Genomic DNA, 25,642 nt, shown 5'->3' on the forward strand with positions numbered 1-25,642 from the left:
TATTGAGTTTTTAGAAGTTATTAATCTATTTTCATTAATGAGTTTTAAGTCTTCCGCATTGTATTTTGTTCATTATGGTTCAATTATTGGGAAATAGTTTGGGGTTTAGATTGGTTGGTTCGCTTACATCGTAGGATAAGTGAGGGTGCCACTCGCGGATCGTTTAAGCCATATCTGGATCTCTTTGTCATTGTATTCATTGATGATATACTGGTATACTCAAAGAGCAGGGAAGAACATGAGGAGCACCTAAGAATTGTATTGGAAATGTTGAGGGAGAAAAAGCTTTATGCCAAATTCTCCAAGTGTGAGTTTTGGCTAGATTCAGTGTCCTTCTTGGGGAATGTGATTTCTAAGGATGGAGTGATTGTGGATCCTTCTAACATCGAAGCATTGAAGAGTTGAATAATACCTACTAATGTTACAGAGGTAAGGAGCTTTGTTGGTTTAGCTAGCTACTACCGTCGATTTGTCAAGGGATTTTCCTCTGTTGCTTCCCAATTGACAAATTTTACTAAGCAGAGTGTTCCATTTGTATGGTCGGACGAATGTGAAGAAAGCTTTCAGAAGCTCAAGACTTTGTTGACTATTGCACCAATTCTCACCTTGCCAGTGGAAGGTAAGAACTTCATTGTTTATTATGATGCATCCTATTCTGGGTTGGGTGCAGTGCTAATGCAAGAGAAGAATGTAATTGCTTATGCTTCGAGGCAATTAAAGGTGCATGAACGTAATTATCCAACTCATAATTTGGAGTTGGCTGCGGTAGTGTTTGCATAAAGCAATGGAGACATTATCTATATGGGGTTAAGTGTGAAGTCTATACGGATCATCGTAGATTACAGTATGTCTTTACCCAGAAAGATTTGAATTTGAGACAGAGGAGATAAATGGAACTACTGAAGGACTACGATATCACTATTTTGTATCACCCAGGAAAAGCTAACGTTGTGGCAGATGCTTTAAGTAGAAAGGCAGGGAGCATGGAAAGTCTAGCTCACTTGCAGGTTTCTAGACGCCCATTGGCTAGAGAAGTTCAGACTCCGGCTAATAACTTTATGAGGCTAGAAGTAAATGAGAAGGGAGGATTTTTGGCCTTTGTGGAGGCAAGATCTTCCTTTCTTGACAATATTAAGGGAAAGCAGTTTAATGATGAGAAGCTGATTCAGATTCAAAATAAGGTATTGTGTGGAGAGGCTAAAGAAGCAAAAATTTATGAGGAAGGCGTTTTGAGAATTAAGGGAAGGGTATGTGTGCCCCACATAGATGATTTGACTCACACTATTCTTACGGAGGCTCATAGTTCAAGGTATTCTATACATCCTGGTGCAACCAAGATGTATCACGACCTAAAGCAACATTTCTGGTGGAGTAGGATGAAGCGCGACATTGTTGAGTTTATTGCTCAATGCCCAAATTGTAAGCAGGTAAAGTATGAACATCAGAGGCCTGGAGGGACACTTCAGAGAATGCCCATTCCTGAATGGAAGTGGGAGAGAATTGCAATGGACTTCGTGGTTGGTCTTCCAAAGACAATGGATAAGTATGACTCCATTCGGGTAATTGTTGATAGGTGAACTAAGTTTGCTCACTTCATTCCGGTTAAGGTGACTTACAATGCAGAGAAGTTAGCCAAACTTTACATCTCAGAAATTTTTCGATTGCATGGAGTTCCACTTTCCATCATATCAGATAGAGGTACGCAGTTTACTTTTATGTTTTGGAAAACATTGCATGCTGAATTGGGTACTAGGTTGGATCTTAGTACCGCATTTCACCCTCAGACCGATGGTCAGTCTGAGCGAACGATTCAAGTTGTTGAGGATATGCTTCGTGCATGTGTGATAGAATTTGGTGGTCATTGGGATAACTTCTTACCTTTAGCAGAGTTCTCATACAACAATAGCTATCACTCAAGTATTGATATGGCCCCATTTGAGGCACTGTATGGGAGAAGATGTAGGTCTCCCATTGGGTGGTATGATGCATTTGAGGTTAGACCGTGGGGTACTGAACTTCTGAGAGAATCGTTAGATAAAGTGAAATGCATTCAAGAAAAGATTTTAGCGGCTCAAAGTAGGAAGAAAGAATATGCAGATCGAAAGGTTAGACACTTGGAGTTTATGGAGGGTGAGCAAGTCTTGCTGAATGTTTCGCCCATGAAAGGGGTGATGCGCTTTGGTAAGCGAGGTAAGCTTAGTCCGAGGTATATCGGTCAATTTGAAGTTCTGAAGCGCGTGGGGGAGGTAGCTTATGAATTAGCCTTGCAGGAGTGCATCCGGTATTTCATGTGTCTATGTTGAAAAGATACCATGGGGATGGAAACTACATTATTCGTTGGGATTCTGTTCTGCTTGATGAGAATTTGTCTTATGAGGAGGAGCCTGTTGCTATTTTAGATAGAGAAGTCCGCAAGTTGAGGTCAGGGGAGATTGCATCCATCAAGGTTTAGTGGAAGAATCGGCTAGTTGAAGAATCCACTTGGGAGAAGGAGGCTGATATGCAAGAAAGATACCCACACCTGTTTTCAGATTCAGGTACTCCTTTTCGCCCTTGTTTTTCTTCTTGTGATCGTTCGAGGACGAACAATGGGTAAATTGATATCTATTGTAACGACCTGTTTAGTCATTTTGAGCAGTAGAGTTTATTCTGGTAATAACTGTCTGGGTCGACGGATCCCACGACGGACCATCATAGGCACGACGGACCATCAAGGGGTTCTCGTTCCAAAACACTTAGAATTTGGAAAATTGGGTACTAAGATCGACTCTCTGAACTTCGCGACGGAATGGCAGGACGGACCGTCACAGGCATGACGGGCCGTCACAGACCTGTGGAATAAAATTTAGTTTCAGAACACTATGACTACTCAGTAGGACGGACCGTCGCAAGAACGACGGACCGTCACCTGCTGCGTAACCCTGACTGGGTCGGATTTCTATTAAAAGTTTTTAAAGAGCATTTTTGACTATTTATGCCTATAATTATAATGTTAGTGGGTTAATGTTAATAATTCAATTACTTAGGGGTTAAAGGAGACAACCTTGAAATAATAGTGGGTTATTTTTATCATCTTTTATACTTAATTATATGAAAATTAGGGTAAAAGAAAAAGGGTTTGAATAAGAATAAGGGAAAGAACAGAGAGAGAGAGAAACGAACGATACAAGGGAAAACGAAAAGGCTTGGGAAGTAGCTTGCTTGATCGCGATTCTTCGGTGGAGGTAGGTTATGGTTTATGCTATCTGATAGTAAACTCTAAATAGCAATTGATATGTATTGGGTAGTATTGTAAAGTCTTCTATATGGTTAATTGTATGCTTGCATGATGTGATTATGTAATTGTAATGACTTAGCATGATGAGGCTGTTGAATTTTAAACCTTAAAAACCTCACTGTTAATGATGATGCCTTAGTATAAAAGAAGGCTTGATGAACTAAAAGAATCAGGTTAATGGATCGGGTGTCACGTTCCGACACCAGGATAGTAGTAGTGGATCAGTTGTCACGTTCTGACACCAGGATAGTAGTAGTGGATCGGGTGTCACGTTCTGACAGCAAGATAGTATGAGGAGGATCGGAGTGTCACGTTCCGACACCATGATAGTAAAAGAATGAATCTTGAAATATGTTAATATACTCAATCTAAAGAACCTGTTTTCCCAATGAGTATGGTATGGAGGCTTGAGTCCTCATAGAGGTGCTTGGGTTGTGGCCAATGGTTATAGTAATTGTTGTTGTCACCTGTAAAGTGTTATGGTTGATTTTATACTATTATCTTATATATATTACTTTTTATTTTGAGTTGGCCGATGATACCTACTTAGTACTTGTGCCTTGCACTTACCCCTACTTGTATTTGTTTTTCTTGTTATTTGTGGAGTGCAGCAAGCGTGCCATCGTCTTCAACTCGTCTGCAAAAATCTAGCCAGTCTTGATCACACCAGAATTCAGGGTAAGCTATTGTTTCTATCTTGGACTGGATCTTCTTCTTTATGTCTTGATTCCTTGAAGTTCTCGCACGGACTAGCTGTTTATTTATATTAGCTTCTTAGATACTCTTAGATTTAGTAATTTGAGGATAGATGTTCTTGTGGTGATGACTTCCATATTTTTAGAATAATAAGAACTGAGTTATTAGAAGTTATTAATCTATTTTCATTAATAAGTTTTAAGTCTTCCGCATTGTATTTTGTTTATTATGGTTCCATTATTGGTAAATGTTTTAGGGTTTAGATTGGTTGGTTCGCTCACTTAGTAGTATTAGTGTGGGTTCCACTCGCGGCTCATTTTGGGTCGTGACAAAAATAAAGCAAAACAAAAATTTAAAGTTTTAAAAGGAAGAGCGACATTTCATGTGCTCGACTCTCTTACCAAAATTGTCACATCTTCGTGGATGAAAATCCATCTTGCCGATCTCCATTTATTTGTCAACACCTTTTGTGTTAAATAATTTTAACGCCAAATTTCTAGCTGATGCTATGATTCTAACCAATGAAGACTTCTTCAGTTTGAGTAGAGTAGATCTAAATTACAATAGATATATGAGATGTTCTAGAGTATTTCAATCAATGTCCTTTTAATTGGAGTCAAGTTTACGGTCTGAAGATCTGTCAAAACTTCCTCCCAGCTGAATCGAGCTTAATCTAGATAAGTCTTACACCTTTTCGATTAACACTTAGTTTTATGTGGTTCTCACCTTTAATTTATCGTCCAAGCGGGTTGAACCCCTAAACAAGTTGACACCACTGCTCAACAGAACAAAAAAAAAGCAGGTTTTGTTCCGAAGTCAACTAAATATTTCAGTGTTCTAGTTCTTGTATATCAACTGAGTCTGTTAACCAATTCCTTGTTGTTGATACATTCAATTAATTCTATGTCTCCCCATTGTATCCTGTAATTCTTGTTTTGAACTTCTATTATCCGCAAATTAGGAATTTTTTCTTTTCCTAATTGTATAATTGCTTTAGCCTTTTGTGGAATCTCCTCCAAATTATGAAATGCTGCCAACTTATATCTGCAAAATTAAAAATATGATTGGTAAAAAAGTCTTCTATGGAGTTCTCTTCTACGAATGTATGACGTATCTCAACGTCATTACTAATCATTCGACTTTTTATGTACCAAACATCACAACATATCTACCATGGAACCTCTCAATTTCCATCTTATACTTGTTTAGCCAATATAGAGCTCATATCAACAATTAGTGGAGCTTGATTATTATACAAATAATAATCTATGCCCATTTTGATAGCTTTAATTTGAGACACAATAACTAAAACATCTTTTAATACCCTAGTCTTATCATAAAGGAAATCACCTTCTTCATTTCTTACCCAAAAGGCAAAAGAATCTTTCCTAGGCCCGTCATTGTTGCATTTATAAGTTCTAGTGGGAGGATGAATCCATCCCACAATCTTGTAGTTGATCAATGGTGAATACTCCTCTATGAACTGCACAATAAGGGGCCAAGTGATGTTAGCCATCTCTTTAACCAAGGTAATCTCGATTTAACAAATAAATATATGTTTCTTTCAATCTAAAGCTAGCTTACTCATTTTCTCCCAGTGATTGATCAAGTTTCTTCTTTTTCGTATGCTCCATATAATTAGTACAGGAACTACTTTAAGAACTTGTTTCAGTATTGTAGGGCAGTCAATATTCCACCAATTCTCAAGAACTTGCCTAAGCTGAACCATTGGAAAATGCAAACCTGTAGCTTCTACAGAAAACCTCTACATTGGGTATGAATAAGAACAGAGAATAATCAAATGCATAAAAGATTCTTGTATATTATCATTACAACAACAACACTCCATATAATCAATTATGCTCATTCGAATGAAAACATCTCCTGTAGGAATTATTCTGTACCACATTCTCCACAAAAGGGAAGACACCTTAAAAGGTATGTCTTTTTCAAAAATTTTAAGGATAAGCCATATGATACAACCCTAAAACGGGTGGGATGACACTTTTCTTATCCCACCAAAACAAGTCACCCAAAAACTTAACAATTACAATAAAATGCGGAAATTATTATGATCAACATAAAAATACCCCCCCAAAATCTGGTTTAGCATCTAAAGTATTACATATTGAATTAAAAGAAAAAAACAAATCTCGTATGACATTGTTTGTGAAGTAGGAAAAGATCATAAAAAGGAGTAACAAGGTTTGCTCAGATGAAAAATAGCTACCTAACAAATCTCACAGAAGCCTCGGAAAAGAAGAGAATATATTATAAAGGACCGACTAGTGAGATACAAAAAGTTATAGAAGCAAGGGGTGAGCACCAAATCACACGATACTCAGCAAGTAAAGCTCTAAACACAAGCTAAGGGAATGAAATACTTGTACTTTTACTACAAAAACTGAATATCCACATAAATATGTGCATAAAATTTAGCCTAATCTAGCAATTCACAATTTACAAGTACATACCTCAACAACAACATCTTAAGCATCACATATCATCAATAGAGATCTCAATAATCATCAACCAATATTCTACAACTACAACCTACATAAAACCATCCCAACATAATAGTTCATAATTCACATAGAACACAATTCAACATGAACACTACCAATTACATATCCCAAACAACAACCTCAATATTCATTAATCAACGTTTCATAGAAAGGCACTCAAAAGAAAAGCTACAATATCAAGTTCACTAGTGATAAATATATGTAATTGATACGCTCAAACTTACTTCTCAAATAAGAAGTAAAGAGGTCGTACAAAATTTGATACGCTTAAACTTACTTCTCAAATAACAAATTAAGCGGTCGTATCAAGTAAAGAACCCAACTAATGAGGTTGGGATTGTTCCCACGAGGAAAATAGTTCAGACTTAACTTTATTCTATTATTAATAATATTTAGTCAATTATTTTCCTAGAAAATAAAAGACAATAAAGGGGGTGGGGTTTATATCAAAATTAATGAAAATAATTAACTAAAGTAAAGTAAACAACTAACAAATTTAAATCTTGGAGCTTAATCAATTAATAAAAGTAACTAGGGCTTAAGTTTTCTCCAAAGGTTCCTAACTTGATAATCCTAACTATAACAATTCTTTCCTAGTATCTTGCATGTAAAGTGATAAGTTATGTATCTCTAAGTCCTTGGTCCGCCATCTACAAAATTTCACTACGCACCTTGGTCCGGCTACATGTGTTGCTATACTAACCCTTACCTTTACCTCAAATTAAGCATTGTATTCGATATTTGACGAAGTCATTACCTCATACCAATCGACACTAGCATATTAGATAGTATACGCTAAATCTATATTGATAATTCTTTTCCTATTATCTACCTCCTTAGTCTGGCAAGTAGCATTAAGGCGAGTTCTAATGTTGGCCATCTATTAAAAAGTCTTCTAAATGAAAGATTTATTAATACATGAAAGACACTATTCTTGGATTGCTTTTAGTTAGATTTTACCTCATTATTCTCCCATGGTTCCCACAACACTAGTTATGGAGTTTAGTTACCCATTGTCATAATCATACTATTCATATACTTAATATAACAATTCATGCACTTACTTTAGTGAGAAAGAATAAAATCTAGAAATTCATTTTATTAATCAACAAAAGCACCAACAATCAATTCCAGAAAAAGTGTATCAATTACTGAAATTAATCCTTCAATACTTGAACAAGAAAACTAAAACTTATCCAAAAGTCTAACTATTGAAATGTCTACTATCGAAAAGTCTAACTCTCCAAATGTCTAACCCCAAAAATGAGGTTTTTCAAACTATTTGTAATAAAAACAAGAACCTAATACAAGAAGGATTCTAATTAGTGAAAATCTGTCAAAATGCGCTTGAATCGACGGACATCCTGACGGCCCGTCGTGGTCACGAAGGGCCGTCATTGCCTCTGTCGTCCCATACTTCAAAAATTCTTCTTCGGCTTTTTTCATTACCCTCAACGGACAGGTATGACGGGCCGTTCAAAGCACGATGGTCCATCGAGGGTCTCTGTTCCATAATACTTAAACTTCTTGGAATTTGGGTTCTGTGACTACACTCTAATCATCACGACGAACAGCAAGACGGACCGTCGTGGACTTCCGTAATCCTACACTAGGTCAGACTTCCCCATCTTCCTTCACTAGATTTACTACAATGCCACCTACGGCCGTCACAAGCTCGATAGACCGGTGTGGGCTCCGTAGGTGGTCTTTTCTTCATTTCTCACTAAAAACGTTCATCTTTGGACAAATTTACTGCAAATAAGGAGAAACTTACATAAAAATCAATACAAAAAGTCTTTTGGACACACACTAAACTTAAGGAAAAAGCATTAAAAATACCGTGAAACCACGTTATATCAAAATCCTTAACTTAAATTCGTTGTTTGTCCTAAGCACCGCACTATAACTCACTACAAAATCTTTGTACAATACAATCCATATTTTAACTTTCGCAATCATTTGTATGTCAATCCCGATCAGTCTCATCATGTTTATACATATTATTACTATTAGGCTTGAATTATGTGGAATCATACCATGACACAGAATCACCACGCGCTAACACGTATCCTTTTCTATTTCTCAACGAGGTGCTAATATTTTCGGTATTGCAACAAGTGTCCTCACTTCAAAACAACATCCTCATTTTTCACACAATGATTTCAGTTTGAGTATAAGGATTACTTTTCTACATTCACTCTCAAAACAAATTCACAACTCATTCATGATTATTTCCATAAGCTTGCCCTTATTGTCACTTCTTTAAGTTCGCCATACAACCCTTAGGATCACGATAGGACTTTCTTAGCTTTTAACATAGGCTCAAGGTCAGGTAGGGTATATGTAGGTATACTTTAGTGACTTGTTGCCCTACTTGACATATCGGTTAAGCGTCCTGCCTTTTCATCATTTTATTCAGCCCTTTTTCTTATATTCTTTAACCTTGCTATTTTCCCTTCTTTCTTAATTTGTATAATTGACTCTTTTCTTTTCCTACTTGTATTTATTATATTTTTTTTATTTCACTTTTCTTTCAACTAGTTCTTGAGTAACTTTACTTTTGTTATTTCTCTCTCTTTGTTCTTTCAACCCCACTTTCAAGAGCATTCCTCATAATAGCCACCCTCAACTCATGGATTTGCCATAAGTCAAAGTACACAATACCCAAAGTTGGGTCAGGTCCACGAAAAAGGTTGTTTACTTCATTACCCACCCTCAACTTATGCTTTTTGCATAATCTAAGGTGCACATGTCCAAGGAGGGACAAGGGCCAACATATTATTCCCATAAAAGATCAGTTGGGTGAAAAAGAAAGGTCTATTTTAAGCTCAAATCATTTGGATCAAAGAGGGATTAATTTCATTTCGGTTTTTTTAAGCTAAAAATTAGCTATATTGAACAAGGGCCTATGATCTTTTCCTAATTGTCTATTAAAACTTACTTTTAGTAGGACTAACAAGGCAAGTTCTAGTTTAGTACAAATAGTGGACTATTCAAATTTTCCTCACACTCACTTGACATCTCATTACTCTACCAGATTATCAGACACCTAGTTTCAGTCTTAGAATTACGGTCATGTAGTTGTGTATCTCTATGCATGTTTAGAGCCACACATTTATCAATTATTGTGCCTACCCATGCATCATTTTCATTAAATCATGATACAATTTTTGTTTTAGCCATCATGCTTCAGAGTTATACTATGTACATAAGATATAGACATGTCGGTTTAACAATAAAAATAATCAGTCTCTGGGGGGAAAAAGAACACAGGTAAAAAACCCCCAAAAGGGGATAGTGAATTGGGCTACTAAGACTTCACCCTAGCACTCACTTTCCAATTACCCCACCCCCAACCCAAAGACATGCTATTGTCCCCAATGAATAAAAAAATTTAAATAAGAAAATGGTAGGTGAAGCAAAACTGGGGAGCAAAGCACCAACGATCAGCAAGCAAGTGGGTCTGGTTCCCCGGAACCCACTACCTCTGTAATCTGGACACCGTTAGTAGTGTCCTCATCAGCAACAATACTCTCAGCACTGCCTCCCGCTATAGCCACATCTCTAGACCTAGATGCCCCAACAGCAAACTCTACAACCGTGATCCGACACGCCTCCTGATCAGCAAGTGAGACTCTCCTCACAGCCTCCATCTCACAACGCTCCTTCTTCCGTGCTCTAGCCTCACCCTCCTCTGAACCCCTAAGCCTCTTAGCATTCTCTCGAAGGGGAGGTGGTGAAATCTTAGAAGTGGCGAATAAGGCCGCCATCACTGTGTCCTCACCAGGATCTGTAGTAGGGTCCTCAGACTCAGGCACCCTAGCCTATAGGATCATATCAATGTCTACTCGAAGACTGTAGACCACAGCCTGAAGGGTCGACACATCCACCTGAGGGGCTGGCCGGGCTAGCACCCGCAACTCAAAAAGGTCCAAGCGCTGATGAACCTCTTTGTGTGCTGGACCATTCTCTGCTCCAAGCGCTCTTCTACCTCAGCAATACACCTCTACATTCAAGTCTAGATGTGATGCAGAAGTATAGCCATTTGTGCTTATAGTTTCCGGACCCTAGCAAGCGGGACAAAAGCGGGGAAAGTGGTTGAGCGAGAGTAGCTTCGGTAGTGATACTACCTGGGATAGACTCGACTGGTGTAGTGTCAGTGGTTTCAGAAGCAACCTGCATAGCCGTGCGAGCATGTGCTACCGTATCAGCCAGATTGTCACCAATGGAGGAAACTCTTGACGGGGCCCTCTTCGTGGAGACAACTCATTGGCCTCATCCCTAATGAGGATGATATCAACAATGCCTAGCAGAGTCTTGAGCTGATCAATGTGCAGATTGGCACACCTGCGGACTTGGATAAAGAAAATATCATTCACTGAAAAGGGTAAGTAGTTATTACCTTAAAAGCCCAGTCGTGCATGACCACCTGTTGAAGCCAAGCAAAGTCCACCTCAAACTCGGCTATCATCACCACCAGCAGAACTGCACGATCCCATGTGACTATATTATCAGCGGCTGTGGTGGAAAGGTAGTAGCGGACAGTTAACCACAAGAACTTAGCCGTGAAGGTCAGGTTATTCTTCTTGATTCCTCCTTTCGGCTCGGTTATCCAATCGGCACCTTTTCCATCAACAGACAAGTGCAGGGCTATCCACCTCTTGGTGGTCTCTCTCAGCGATGGCTCACGCAAGAATTGGACATCTTTAATAATTTACCACCGGTAGTCGAACTTGGCGGTGAGAGGGGTTCGATTGGCATTAACATCCTCACCGTATATATACAATGGCAGGTAGGGATATATCAACCTGAATGCCATGTACTCGGACATGCTGAAGTGAGGCCTGTTTGGTGGGGGCAGCCCGTCTATCAATATGTGATCTGAGATTAGCCACGGACCAAAACTTCACTATAATGGCCCAAAGAACACGCTGTCCACTCCTGTCAGTGTCTGGTGAAGAGATTATGGATCTCTTTCATAGTAGGGTGATTTCCCTTAAGGACCCGCCTCTCCAGTGTAAGGGTCCGTGTCATGACTCCTTTATTATTCAAAAAATTTGTGTCTGAATAAACTTGATACTGCGCATCGACAGACCACCGGTTTGGATTGTCGACAACCGAGGTGAGGGCACGAGTTGTTGAGCCGGGAGTGGATTCAAAATTGTCAGCCTCATTCGACGAGGTAGACTGTGCAGCTATGGCGGGTGCAGGGAATTCAGCAGAACTGGAGGCTTCCTCCGACAATGAAACTCCTAAGAAGCCAGACGCTCCTTCTTCATGATTAGCTGACCCAGAAGGTGTGCCGGTCAGTGTGCGCTCCTCATCAAACTTGAAGGCAGTGACTACGCTGGACGCCACCTTTTTAGGCTTTGCTCTGACAGAACGTGTAGCTCGGGATGGAGTGGCACTGCCTGGGGGCATGTACTCGGGATCACGCTCATCATCAGAGCCAATGACTTGGCGGGAAGATGGGGCGATAGACTTTGATCGCCCACGTACGTAAACACAATTTTTTTGGTGCCATAATAGATGATACATGTAAAGAATCAATATTAGTACGAGAAGGAGCAAACAAGACAAGAAAAAATGACATAAAATAAATAAAAGAGTCAAGATGTAATGACATTTCTATAGTAATAATGAAACACGATGGACCAGGTGACGACTCATGATGAGTACGACGGACCATCATAGGGTCCGTCATGTCATACTTAAAACTATGCTTATGTGGAGACCCCTAAAGGAAAGTCTCTGACAGTTATGACGGATAAGAAGGACGAACCGTTGTGATGATTACGGTCAGTTGTCGATGTCCATTGCGGGACACTTAGAACAAGTATGGGGACCCTAAGGAGAGGGGTCTCTGACCGTCATGACGGTTATGTAGGACGGACCGTCGCAGGTATGAAGGTCAGTCATAGATATTCGTAAGAGGTCAGTTGGAAAAAAGTTGGAGACCCTTAGGAATAGGGTCTCTTACAACCAGAACGATTGCGCAGGACGGACCGTCGAGGGTATTGAAGCATCACGAGTCTCCACCCGTAAGACCATCGATTGAAGAGGATCCAAAACTAGAGATTAAGACTCTACCACCTCATTTGAGGTGTTTATTCGTAGGAAGAGAAGACTCTTTGCCGGTGATCATTGCATCAGATTTGAATGTGAAACAAGTAAACTGTTTGGTAGAAATTTTTAGGAGGTTCAAACATTGGTTTCACTATTACGGACATTATTGGGATCCCTCCCGATATTTTTTCACATAAAATGAAACTGATACCCGATCACAAGACAAGTATTGAACACCAGAGACGTTTTAATCAACCAATGCAAGAGGTAGTGAAGAAGGAGATCATCAAGTGGTTAGTTGCCGCAGTCATATATCCTTTTGCAGACAGTAGTTGGGTATGCCCTGTTAAGTGTGTGACCTAAAAGAGGGGAATGACAGTAGTTCCCAATTAGAGGAACCAACTTATTCCAACAAGGGCTGTGACAAGATGGAGTGCTTGTATTTATTACCTGATATTAAAAGCATGGGTTGAGACGGACCGTTTCCCTATGCCCTTCATGGATCACATTTTAGATAGAATCGCAGAAAAAGGATGGAATTGATTTCTTGATGGTTATTTGGGTTACAATCAAAACTCTATTATCCCGGAGGATCAAGAGAACATCACATTTACTTTCCCTTATGAGACGTTTGCATTCAAGAGGATGCCTTTTGGGTTATGTAATGCACTGGTGACTTTCTACAGATATATGGTATTGATAATCTCTCATATGGTAGAGGACCTTATTGAGATGTTTATGGATGACATTTCCGTGGTTGGCGACTCTTTTGATCTATGTTTGAGTCACTTGGCTGAGGTTCTCAAAAGATTTTGAAGATTGCAATCTTGTGCTAAACTAGGAAAATGCCACTTTATGGTTAAAGAAGTTATAGGAGTACACTATCTCATCTCGGAGAATGGGATAGAGGTTTATTGAGCGAAAGTTGAAGTTATAGAGAGACTTCATCCATCTCTATAAAAGGTGTGACAAGTTTTCTAGGACATGCGGGCTTCTTCAGGAGGTTTATCAAAGATTTCACAAAAATTGTACATCCTCTGTAGAAATTATTTGATAAGGAATGTAAATTTATCTTTTATAAATCTTGTCTAAAGGCGTTTGGAGAATTGAAGGAGAAGTTGGTCTCTACGCCCATATCTATTTTTTAGAATTGTATTAAGCCATTTGAGATAATGTGTGATTCTAGTGGGGTTGCTCTTGGTGTTGTATTGGGACAAATAAGGGATAAAATCCTTCACACCATCTATTATGCAAGTAAGGCCTTAATTGAAGCACAAATGAACTATACGGTGATTGAGCAAGATCTTCTTGTTGTGGTATTTGCTTTTGAAAAATTTTGCTCTTATTTTCTTTGAACGAGATTCATAGTGCGCACTTACCACTCTTCTTTGAGGTATTTTATTGCAAAGAATGATGTGAAACAAAGTTTGATTAGACGAGTGCTACTATTGCAAGAGTTTGATTTTGAGGTGAAAGATAGAAAGGGACCAAAAGTAAAGTTGCTCTCACTTGTTATGATTGGAGGATGAAGCTATGGGAGAGTTGGGTGAAAAGTTTGAAATTGATGATACCTTCCTTGATGAGCATGTAGTAACCGCTTCTAACGATTTATTCCTTGGTTCACCGATTTTCAAATTATCTTGCTAGTGATATAGTCCTATTGGACTTATTCTTTAGTCAAAGGAATAAGTTCATGCATAACGTGAAAAAATTCTTTTGGATGAGTTTTACTAATACTGGAGTTGTGCTGATGGGCTTATTTGTCGTTACATGCCGAAAGTGGAGGTGCTATGTGTTTTGGAGGCATGCCACTCCTCCCTTTTTTGTAGACATCATAGTGGTATCCATACTACTCACAAGATTTTGTAGTGTCGGTACTATTGGCCGGCCATTCACCAAGATGCTCATGAGTTTGCAAAGTTATAGGATAGGTGCCAAAGATATGGAGGAATTTTGAAGAGGCAAGAGCTCCCTTTAAATCCCATTCTAGTGAGTAAGATGTTTGATGTATGGGGAATTGATTTTATAGGCCTATTCGTGTTTTCTTATAGGATTAAATATATACTTGTTGCAATCAACTACATGTAAAAATAGGTGGAAGCCATAGCTCTTTCAAACAATGAAGGCAAGACACTCACCGCATTCTTCAAAAAGAACATTTTCTCCAAATTTGGCACACCTAGGACTTTTGTTAGTGATGGGGGATGTAACGTTTGCAATAAGTTGTTGAACGGTCTATTGGAGAAATATGGGGTTCGCAACAATGTGGCCACTCCGTACCATCCACACACTTATGGCAAAGTTGAGGTTTTAAATAGAGAGTTCAAGCAAATACTTGTTAAAAATGGCAAATTCTAACATAACGGATTGGTCAGGGAGGCTTGATGAAGCTCTTTGATCCTACCGTACTGCATGCAAGACCCCCATAGTTATGTGTCCATACCAACTTGTATATGGGAAGGCATGTCACTTTCCTGTTGAGTTAGAGCACAAGTCTATGTGGGCGATGAAGAAACTGAAGATGGATTGGAATGAAGTAGTAGAACCGAGACATAACCGGTTAATTGAGGTTGATAAGTTTTGCTTAAAAGCATATGAAAGTTCAGCCCTCTTCTAAGAGAAGATGAATAAGTACCATGACAAAAAGTGAAAAGCGAGAATTTGTGGTTGGGTACTTTGTTCTTCTATTAAACTCTAGGCTACGCTTGTTCCAGGAAAACTCATGTCCAAGTGGACTGGTCCATTCCTTTTCACTAAAATGTTATCATATGGAGCGGTGCAGTTGATGAACAAGGAGGGTGCAAAGTTCATGGTCAATGGGAAAAGAATCAAGATCTGCCTAAGGCATGCTGAGAGTGTCCATGAGGTGGTTGAAGCATATTGCATTGATGAAGTTAGAGTAATCAACGATCGTGCATCGTGCCGCGATGTTAAATCAAGTGCTTATTTGGTGGCAAACAAAGGTTTATCCTCTAGCCAACAGTAGGTTTTTCTTTTCTTTTAAGGAATAGTTGCATTCTCTTGTTTTGTTTTGTTTGACTCATCTTCATGCATTTATTTTTTTACTGTGTTGGGTGTTCAATGTGAAGGGACAAAACCCAAGAATTTTTGAAAACAAGTTTGTCTGTTGCATAAATCTAAGAACCTATTGATGGGCCGTCAATGGTGTCCGTAGTTACCAGGCATGCGTTGAAATTTTGTCTAAGTCTATGTGCATTCAACGATCTAATCGATGATCCGACGACTAACTTATGGACCGTCAATAGGGTATCATCGATCCAACGAACCTCTGACCCGACCAGACTCGGCCAGTTATATTAAAAGAAAAATGTTCAAATAACCTACAAAAATATTTTAAAATTATCCCCAACCGGTTTCCTCCACTTATTTCTTTCCTTTCCCATCAGATTAGAACTTTTCCATTTTGATCACTATCTCCAGAACTCCCGAATCCCCAAACATCCAAAAAAAAACCTCCCTTTTCACATCCTACTCTGTATCTCTAGTTTTCTCCGGTTGGAGTTCGAAGACAAGCACATAGGTTGGTTGTTAAGAAGATCACCCACTTAGTCACTCACCTACACTTTTCAAGTATTTCAATTCCCTTTGCTTAATTAATTCTTGTTCATTTAATAATGGAAACAAATAAATTTTATGTGTGTCTCGACTTAGGGACAAATTTTCATGTTAAATTGTTACATTATGGGTACTATGTACCTTATAATGATATAAAGTTAATGGATAGGGGTGTAATTTGTGTAAAATCATGATTGTTGACTTTCCGACTTAGGGTTTAATATCACCATATAATCCGAGATAGAAACCTGCAAAACTGAAACCCCGAGGATGAAGAATTGGTCTTATACTTTTTGTTAACTGTTGGGTGAACAGTAGAAGGACTTACAGTTGTCAAAATGTGTTTTAAAAACAAGGTCCGGAATCTGTCTCTAACCAAAACCACAAGACCCTATCTTTGGACTGTCAGTTGATTGACGGACCGACGATGGATAAACTTGAAAACGCTGAACTCTGAGATGACGGAAGTGGACTACAGCCCGTCAATTAATCTATGGGCCATTTTGCATGTCCGTTGTTTCAAACTAAAACCCTGATTGCTGATAGAATAAAAATTATTCTAAGTGTCAAATGATAGAAGTTGACTACGGTTGATCAATTTATCGATGGGACATTCTGCACGTCAATTGTTTCAAATTTAGAGGTCAGTGGAATGAAAACTAAAATGTTTTCAAGTTTCCAACGACGAACACTATCGAGTGATCGTTGATTCATCAACGGGACTTCGATAGTGCCCGTTAACCAAAATTGCAATTCTACACAAGATTGTGTTGTATGATTCAGGTTTCTATTTTGATTGTTTTGTTAGTGTAAAATGATTGGTATGAGACTAAAAAGTTGTTTTCCAGCTACATATGGCCCCCAAACTGAACATCGCCTATTCTAGGGGAAGGTCCAAGTTCGTGGAACCATCCCGTTAGATGATTGGCACATCCGATGATGAGTCGGATCATGGATATGTGATTCCAGGCACTCGGACCACTATACAAACTTCTAGAGACACTCGGGGCACCCCAAGAAGGTGGCGTGCGACGTAGTCACTGCCTCGCGGTCTAATAAAGAGCGCAAACTGACTGGCACACCATCTAGGTCTGTCTCGGGCTCCAATGGAGCGTCTGGCTACGAAGAGGATTTAGGTTCAAAGTCAGTCCATTCGACGGGGTCGAATGAGGACACGACCTCCGATTTTGGATCACTTGGAGCCACTTGCCCAGAGGTGCCTTCCCGGCCATGCCTCATCTGATGAGGGCCATAGTTCAAAGTCTGCTTTGGCACCCAAGTATAATGTCCCTGCACCAGTTCCTAATGAGCCAAAATGGTGGTGCGTAGATGGCTGGTATCAGGTATACAAGAATGCGAAGCTGCTTAATGATAAGGGGGCGATGAATAAGTTAGTGGCAGTCGAGCGAAAAATTCTTACAGGGAGCGTGCATACAGTACCTATTGTGCATGACTTGTTTACCCGCCACAGGCTCGAGTAGATTGCTAGGAGTGTGGGTTAATAGAGAGGAAATTGTGCGAGAGTTCTACGCATCATATGTCGGGTCTCTCAAAGGTGCCTTGGACAGCGGATGAGACCTGCCAAACATGACCTACTCAAAGAGGTTTTGGTTAGGGGCTGTCGGTTGGACATTTCTCCCACTATCATCCTTCGATTTCTGTATGGTGTGCGTATTAGTATTATGAGGGATACCCTTACTCCGGAGTTCAATTAAAGCTGGGATTTGGTCAAGAAAGGCCAATTTCAAAGTACCATAGAGTAGAGAGGGTCCACTACGAGGTTCCTTGCACAAAATTTGTCCATTGACAGTGAGGGAGCAGATTGGGTATTAGACCTTTGAGGCCTTATCAAGAAGTCCAACCTCACCTTGCAACCGCCTATCCTCCCCTACAGCAGATAACATCCTTACATAGGATAGAGTTGTCATGGTATCAACACCGTTAGCCGGGTTTGAGATCGACTTCGCAAAGTCGCTGATCTCCGTTATACATGAGAGGGTTTTTAAGACCTCTACTACTTACCCGTTTGCCTGTATGATTTTTAAGTTATGTAGCGAGGCTGGAGTGCCCATTTGGAATTGTGATTCACTTTGTACTCCAACCGGGACTATAGATATAACTCTCATTAGGGATGAGGCCAATGTGCCGGCACTAAGGCGAGGGCCTAGATTATATTTGCAGCAATTGTATGAGAACTTCGCGGATACGGTAGAGTTAACTCAAGGGTAAGATCCTGCCACTTCAGATCCCATAGATAGAACATCAGCCGAGTCTGCCCCAGGCACTAGTAGAGCACGCAGTTCCTCCCAATCTAATCCAATGTTAGTAGCACTGGCCCCGATAGCTATGGTCTAGAAGCTAGAGGCCCAAATGGCCACTTTGCTTCATTCCTTTGATGCAGAAATCAATTGCCGAGGATGGGGACAAAATTGAGATGAAGGTGGCTCAGCAGATAGAGCGGAAGATTCAGGCGGTTCACTAGCACATTAATGAATTTGAGCTTTGAGTTCTTTCCTGCCTAGACGCAACCATTGATCTAACTATTATTCAGGAGGTTGTGGCGAATCTACAAGAAGATGTTGATATGATAATGGAGATGAGGGGACCCGAGCCCAAGAGTGCACCAGATTTCTTCACTATTCACTGCCAGCACTGCACTGCCACCTAAGCCACAAGACCGTGTCAAGAGGTACCAGTCCAGCAGCAACACTGAGGGTGAGGAGGCCTGTGCTAGGAAGAAGGAGTGGACAGATCTTGAGACTGTGGGGAAAGCCTCTATGAATTATGAGGAGACCCGTCAGATCAGGGCTCGATAGTTGTCTACTGAGGCATCTCGTTCAAGATTTCAGGTTGTGGAGTGTAGCAACACTGATGGTGCAGGTATCGATATGTGTATAACTGAGAGTGTCATTACTGAGGTTCGGGTTGTTGGAAATCGGACCCCCTGCTTATTGATCATCGGTACAATGCGCCTCAGGTTTGTTTCACCTACCACCTTTTCTTTATATTTTTTACGTATTGGGGAAAATTGAATTTTTTTTGTTGGGGCTTGGGTAAATTGGAAGTGCGTGTTAGGGTAAAGTCTGAGTAGCCCAACTCAGAATCCTCTTTAGTGGTTTTCTTGCATGTGTTCTTTTCCCTCAAGATATTGATTCCTGTAAAGTTGAACCGACATGTGTTAACTTGTACAAATTATGAAAGTGAAATATGAAGCATGATTGCTAAACAAAAATTATATTCCCTTCTAAGAAAATGCTTGCATGAATAGGTATAATAAATATTGAATTTGTTTGCTCTAATCATGAAATAAGATACACCCTTTGTATGACCGTTTACCTTACACTAAAACTAGGTGCCCAATAATATAATAAGGTAAAGAGGTGTCAAGAGAGTGTTAGGAAATTTTATTTTTCAACTTTTGGTAACTAGCTAGAACATTTCTGGTTTGTCCTGTAAAAGGAATTTGTATTTGATAAATAGGAAAGCATCATGGGCCCTTGTTCAACTTTGAAAACATCTAGCCTAAAGTAAAGTTAACCAAATAAACTTGTTATTCCTTGTTAAGCCAAATATTTTGAGCCTATAATAGACCTTTATTTTCTTCACCAACTCACCTTCACTGGGTATAATGTGTTGGTCCTGGTCCCTCTTTGGACATGTCCACCTCAACTTAAGCAAAATACATAAGTTCAGGGTGGCTAATGCAGAAATTGACCTCATCTTGGCCCTGACCCAATTGTGGATAATGTGTGCCTAGGCTCATGGAAAATCCATAAATTGAGGGTTACTATTATTAGTGATGACTTGAAAACTGGGTATGAAAAGAGTAATGTGGAAAAGAAAAGAAAAAAAGTCATAAAAAGAAGGGACTCAGTAAAATTTGATCAATTGAATGCAAACAAAAAATACAAGAAAGAGAGAAAATGGTGGTGACGAAGTAAGAGTCATTTCCACAAAGAACAAAGGAAAAAACAAGGCAAATATGAAAAGAAAAGAAAAAGTAGGGCATAATAGATAATGATAGAGGTGGGCTGCTTAGACGTAATGTCAATGAGGGAAAAAAGTAAGAAAATGTACCCATATGTGCTATACTTGACCTGAGCCCACGTTACAAGTCAAGAAAGTCCTATCATGATCCTAAGAATCTAATGTGGTGAACTTAAGTAGTGAAAATAAGGGCAAGATTATGGCGACAAGTGCCAACTAGCTGTGAATTGTTTTGATAGTGAGTGTTTAATAATTATCCTTGTACTCAAAGTTAAAATCATTATGCGAAAAAGGAGGTTATCTTTTGAAGTGAGGGAACTAGTTGTAATATCGAAAAGTTGGTACATTGGCGAGAGGCAAAAGAGTAGAGGTGTCGTTGCATGGTGAGTCCATGTCATGATCTAATCTATATGAGTTAGTATATAAAGCCTAAGAGTAGAAACATGCACTGAAGAAACAAAAGTTGGGATTGATAGCCAAGTGATTTTGACAGGTTACAAGAGGATACTATTGCAGAAAGTGTTGTGTTGAGTCATAGTGCATCGCTTGAGGACAAACAACAAATATATGTTGAGGGTGTTCATGTATAGTGGTTTCACGGTACTTTCAATGCTTTTTCCTTAAGATTGGTGTGTGTATAGAGCCTTTTTGCAGTAATTTTATCATGTTTTTATCTTTATTTTGCAGGAAAGGTGTCCAAAACTAAAACGCAGAAAGTGGTGGTTATTTAGTGCAGAGGTGAATCACGAGGGTCATCGATGGGCCGGCGTCTCATCCACGGACCGTAGATGGTGACCGCCGATTGAAGGTTTAGGCACTTAAAGCAACTCGGGGAATTATGAAAAAGTTTGGGGCTAGTAAAATATCGACGGACCATTCTGTTAAATCATCAATATGATCTGAGAATGTTCCAGTACCCAATGTTGAAGAAAAGTTAAGTATGGAATGACAAGAAGCATCAATGGACCATTGGTGAATCAACAGATAGTGTTTTTGGTTAGTCAATTATATTAGAGAAGATTCTAGATGAAGTCTTAAAAAATTATGCTAAGTCTAGACTTACAGAGGCCGTCGAAGGTCCGTCATTTCATCGACAGATAATCTGTGGTGGTCGTCGGTTATAGTCGCGTTTTTGGACAAATTTCCTTATTTGAATTCCTTTTATTTTAGGACAGTGTTTTTTATAAATAGGGTGTAAAACCTAGTTTTTAGGGTTGGATTCTTTTACTACTTTCTTATTTTTGTTCTTAAAGATTTGTTTTTGCAATTTTGGCATTAATTCAAATTTCCAGATTTGGTTTTGAAGTGAATTTTGTGGTTTCAAGTTTAATTTCTTGATTTTCTTCAAATTTTTCAAAGTAATTTCATGGTTTATTGTTTATTAACAATGAATATTTTTTTTCTATACATGGGAAGCTAAATCCACAACCAGGGATGTGGGAACCATGGGTGATTAACAAAGTAAACTTAGCTTAATAACAATTCTCGAATAGGTTGTTGCATGCATTGATAATTCTTTCTCTTAGAAGTATTTTTAACAAGTGCATGCGTTAGAACTCGCGTTAGTACCAGTTTCTTGACCAAGGGGTTATTTAAAATGAAAAAATATTATCAACATAGATTTAGTGAAATACTATCGAATTGGATAGTCTCGATTGGTGTGAAGTAATAACTAAGTCAAACATCGAATGCGATGCTTAATATGAATTAAAGTTAAGGGTTAGTAACTTAGACACACGTAGTAGGACCAAGGTATGGAGTGAAATTCTCTAAATGTCAGATCAAGTATTTAGAGATACCTAACTTATCACTTTGCATGCAAAACACAAGGGAAGAATTTTTATATCTAGGAATACAGCGTTATATACAAACGAGGAACACTTACAACCTAGTTTCTCTCACAACTTGATAAACACCAAAGATTTACTCCTGTTACTTGTTTGATTTAGCAATATTAAAGTAATTTGTTTCACCCCCCCTTAGTTACTAGTTTTTTGAAAGGACATTACTAAATAGAAGTAATCGTGAATTGAAGTTAACTCTGAACCATTTTCCTCATGGGATCAACCCCAACCTAGTTATTGGGTTCTTTACTTCATACAACCACTTATACCTCTTTAGGGAGGTGTAATTTAAGCTTATCAATCGCGTGAGCTACACAAGGCTCACTGCCTCAAAAATGTGGCGAGGCAAAATTAGATTAATGAGGTGAAGTTGAGTTATGTCCAGGTGCCCTATCATTGCATTTTTATCATTCATTTGATAATGTTTTTAATCAATGAAATAGTAAAAATATATGATTCATCATAAAAAGGAAATAAAGATTATGTTACTCGTTGGTTTTCTTTGCTACATTTTTCGCTAACGATTTATATGAACCATTAATTTTCATTTATGGAGTTTCTCCCTAATTCATATAATTTTCTATTTCTAAAAAGATTGTAATAATTCTAAGTAAAATAAGTGGACCATGAGATATTTTAATCCAACACTACAAGATTCAAAAAAATTATTTACTTTCTTAAACTCTACGAGGAGTCACAAATATTTGAAAAAAAAGGGAAGTGGATATTAAGGTTTTATATAGTTCATCAACAATTGTTCTTTTACCACCTTTTGATATATTGTTCTTGCAACTTATTCCTCATACTTCATAATCTTGGAAAATCATTTGTGAAACAAAGACAAAAAACATCTCCCTTAGTACATATAGAGGAAGAAAAAATAAATAAACAGTCCCAACTAAATACTTACTTACGGGGATTGAAGGAGTCTCCCACAAGTCTCCATAATTTTATCAAGTGACCTACAGTGAAAAAGTATGTTATAGTACATCATAAAAAGTATGTGGGAATAACATAAAATTAATCTCACAGACGCAAAACATAATGTAACATGAGAAAATGCACAACCACCGCTTTAATTTTTTTAAACATACTATAAACTACGGAGATACATTATTTCTTAAATATAAATTAATAATGCTCTATCTAAAAACTCAAGGTTCACACTGTGATATTTTGCAAAAGAAACATAGTCATCTACAAATGCTTTACACATTGTTGTGTGATCAATATCATGGTTAATCCATAAATAATTCCTTTACTTATCGCACCCGATTGTTGACCCACTGCTTTTGATTAGCTGAGGAGTTCTTGGGGAAGTGACTAATGTCCTGTGCAGTTCTTGATTCAATCAAAAATGTAAAATACAAAGGCAAAATAAAAATCTTACCCGATCATAGCCACCTAGGTGGATCACAGAGATTCATAACCTAGCACGAAAGACATTACAAGATATAATATATATCTGGAACAAGATGAAAATAAAAAGGCTCATTGATAAATATATGATACACTTACCTTAGGCAATTAAGTGGATGACCATAAAACCTAGGATGTTTAAATTCTATCGCCTTCTCCTTGTAAAAAGTACCTAGTTTTTCTGTAAATTCAGCTTGATGCTTAGGGGAGACTTCATCATCCTCGCCTATCAATGTAGAAGATTTTGTAACTTTTATTGTCACTTAAAGAAACTGGTCCGATCTAGCATCATCATCAGCGGTAACAATTGTAGCATTCGTCTTCATCTGACGGTCCTCTGATCTATCAACCACCATCTCTTCTTCACTCTTATCAATTCTTATAACTAGTCACAGGGAACATATCATATCTATAAAATTTTGGTATTTTAATACTCATCCCCTCAAGAAAAAAACAACCAAACGTAAAAAAAACGGAAAATAATAACTTCCAAAAAAATTGATATGCATCACTAATTCCACTAGTTACTATATATTTAATTCGTTCTATAACTTCATTTCAAAATTCAAATTGTTTTCACTTTAAATCACTCCCGTAAAACTCAAAAGCAACTCCAACTATATTCACAACCAAGCACAATTCCAATTTTCAATCATCATTATTCACTATCAAAAGTGAATAACCAGGAATGAAAATAAGTGTTGTGTTTTGTTGTGAACACAGATTTGAGTTGTTTTTGAGTTTTTGCTAGTTATTTGGATTGATTTTTTTTTCAAATCCTTTCAATTTTTATGATCAAATTCCCTAATACAATAAAAATCTATTAGCAAAAGAAAACATTCCACTACACAATACACGCCAAAAAAATAATAAGATTTAACCCTAGTTTCATCAAAGCAAATTTGAGGATGAAAGATCAAACAGAAAAGAAAATAAACTTATTTTGATCCCCATTTGTTAACTCTGGAAAGAATGAAACCTAAAAAGGAGTCTCCCGCCGATCAATTCACTGAAAACCCCATCAAAACATATCCACATCTCAAAAGTGTTTAGTTTTATTGTTTTATTTTTAAAAAATATATTGAAGCATTCATTATATAAAAATGTAATGAGTGTGAGTAAAATTTTTTATACGAATCCCTCAGATTCGTAGGACTCTGCATAAAATAATCTACACAATTTTTTTTATTTTTTCTTCTAGTTGCTAACTCAAAACTATTACTATAAATTCATCTTGACTTATCCCAACAAAATATATTTCATGTTAAGAAAATATCATCTATAAATTCTAAAAATAAAAATTCACATAATTTGAAAGTATGTCTACAACTAAGAATTAAAATTAAACAACTCTTATTATAATACGAAAAAGCAAGCAAACTTTTTAACTGAATGCAATATAAAATGCAAATTTTCTATTTCTTTTTTTATTTATTTGTTATTTTATTAACCGTTGTTCTCTTTAATTTTTAACTAAGTTCATCTTCCATTTTGAGACAAAGGGAATATCTCAAAGACACACGTCACATTAGTACAAAAAAGTTGAGAGAACAACTTCTAAGAAATAATGTTCTCATTAGTAGTGTATATATAAAGTGTTTCAAGGTTGCAACCATTTTCTATTATCTTAAAAATAAATTTTCTAAAATAAAAAGAAGAAAACTCGTTGTTTTCTAACATTTTATATTTTAATTTTATAAATTCTAAAATGTGCATCCGTGTTCTAAGGGTAATGGAGAAATGAGATAACCTTAAAGGGAAAGTTAAAGATGTTCTATATTAATTTAATTCAAATTAAACGTGTTGTTTTGTTAGTATATTTACTTAAATAAAAAATTTAAATTATTTTAATTAAAAAGTTTACGGAAATTTAAAATTTTAATCTATGTTAAACAAACAATTGTTGTCATTGTTGTTGTTGTTGTCGTCGTCGTTTATGGCCGCCTTTTGTTGTCGTTGTTTTCCTCGCCGTCTTCGTTGTCATCGTTTGTTGGCGTGGGCGTAGTCATCGTTGTCGTCGTCGTCGTCGCCGTCGTTGTTGTTAGTGATGGCAGCAGTGACGACGTCATCATCTGCATCGTCATGATTGTTGGCATCGTTGTTGTTGTCATCATCGTCATCATCGTCCGTGTCGGCGTCCGCGTCCTCGTCGACATTATTGTTATTGTTGTTGTTGTTGTTGTTGTTATTGTTGATGATGTCGTTGTTGTTGTTGTTGTGATTGTTGTTATTGATGTTGTTGTTGTTGTTCT

The sequence above is a fragment of the Solanum lycopersicum genome, chromosome 8 (genome assembly GCF_036512215.1).
Source record: "Solanum lycopersicum chromosome 8, SLM_r2.1".
NCBI classification, from domain to species: Eukaryota; Viridiplantae; Streptophyta; class Magnoliopsida; order Solanales; family Solanaceae; genus Solanum; species Solanum lycopersicum.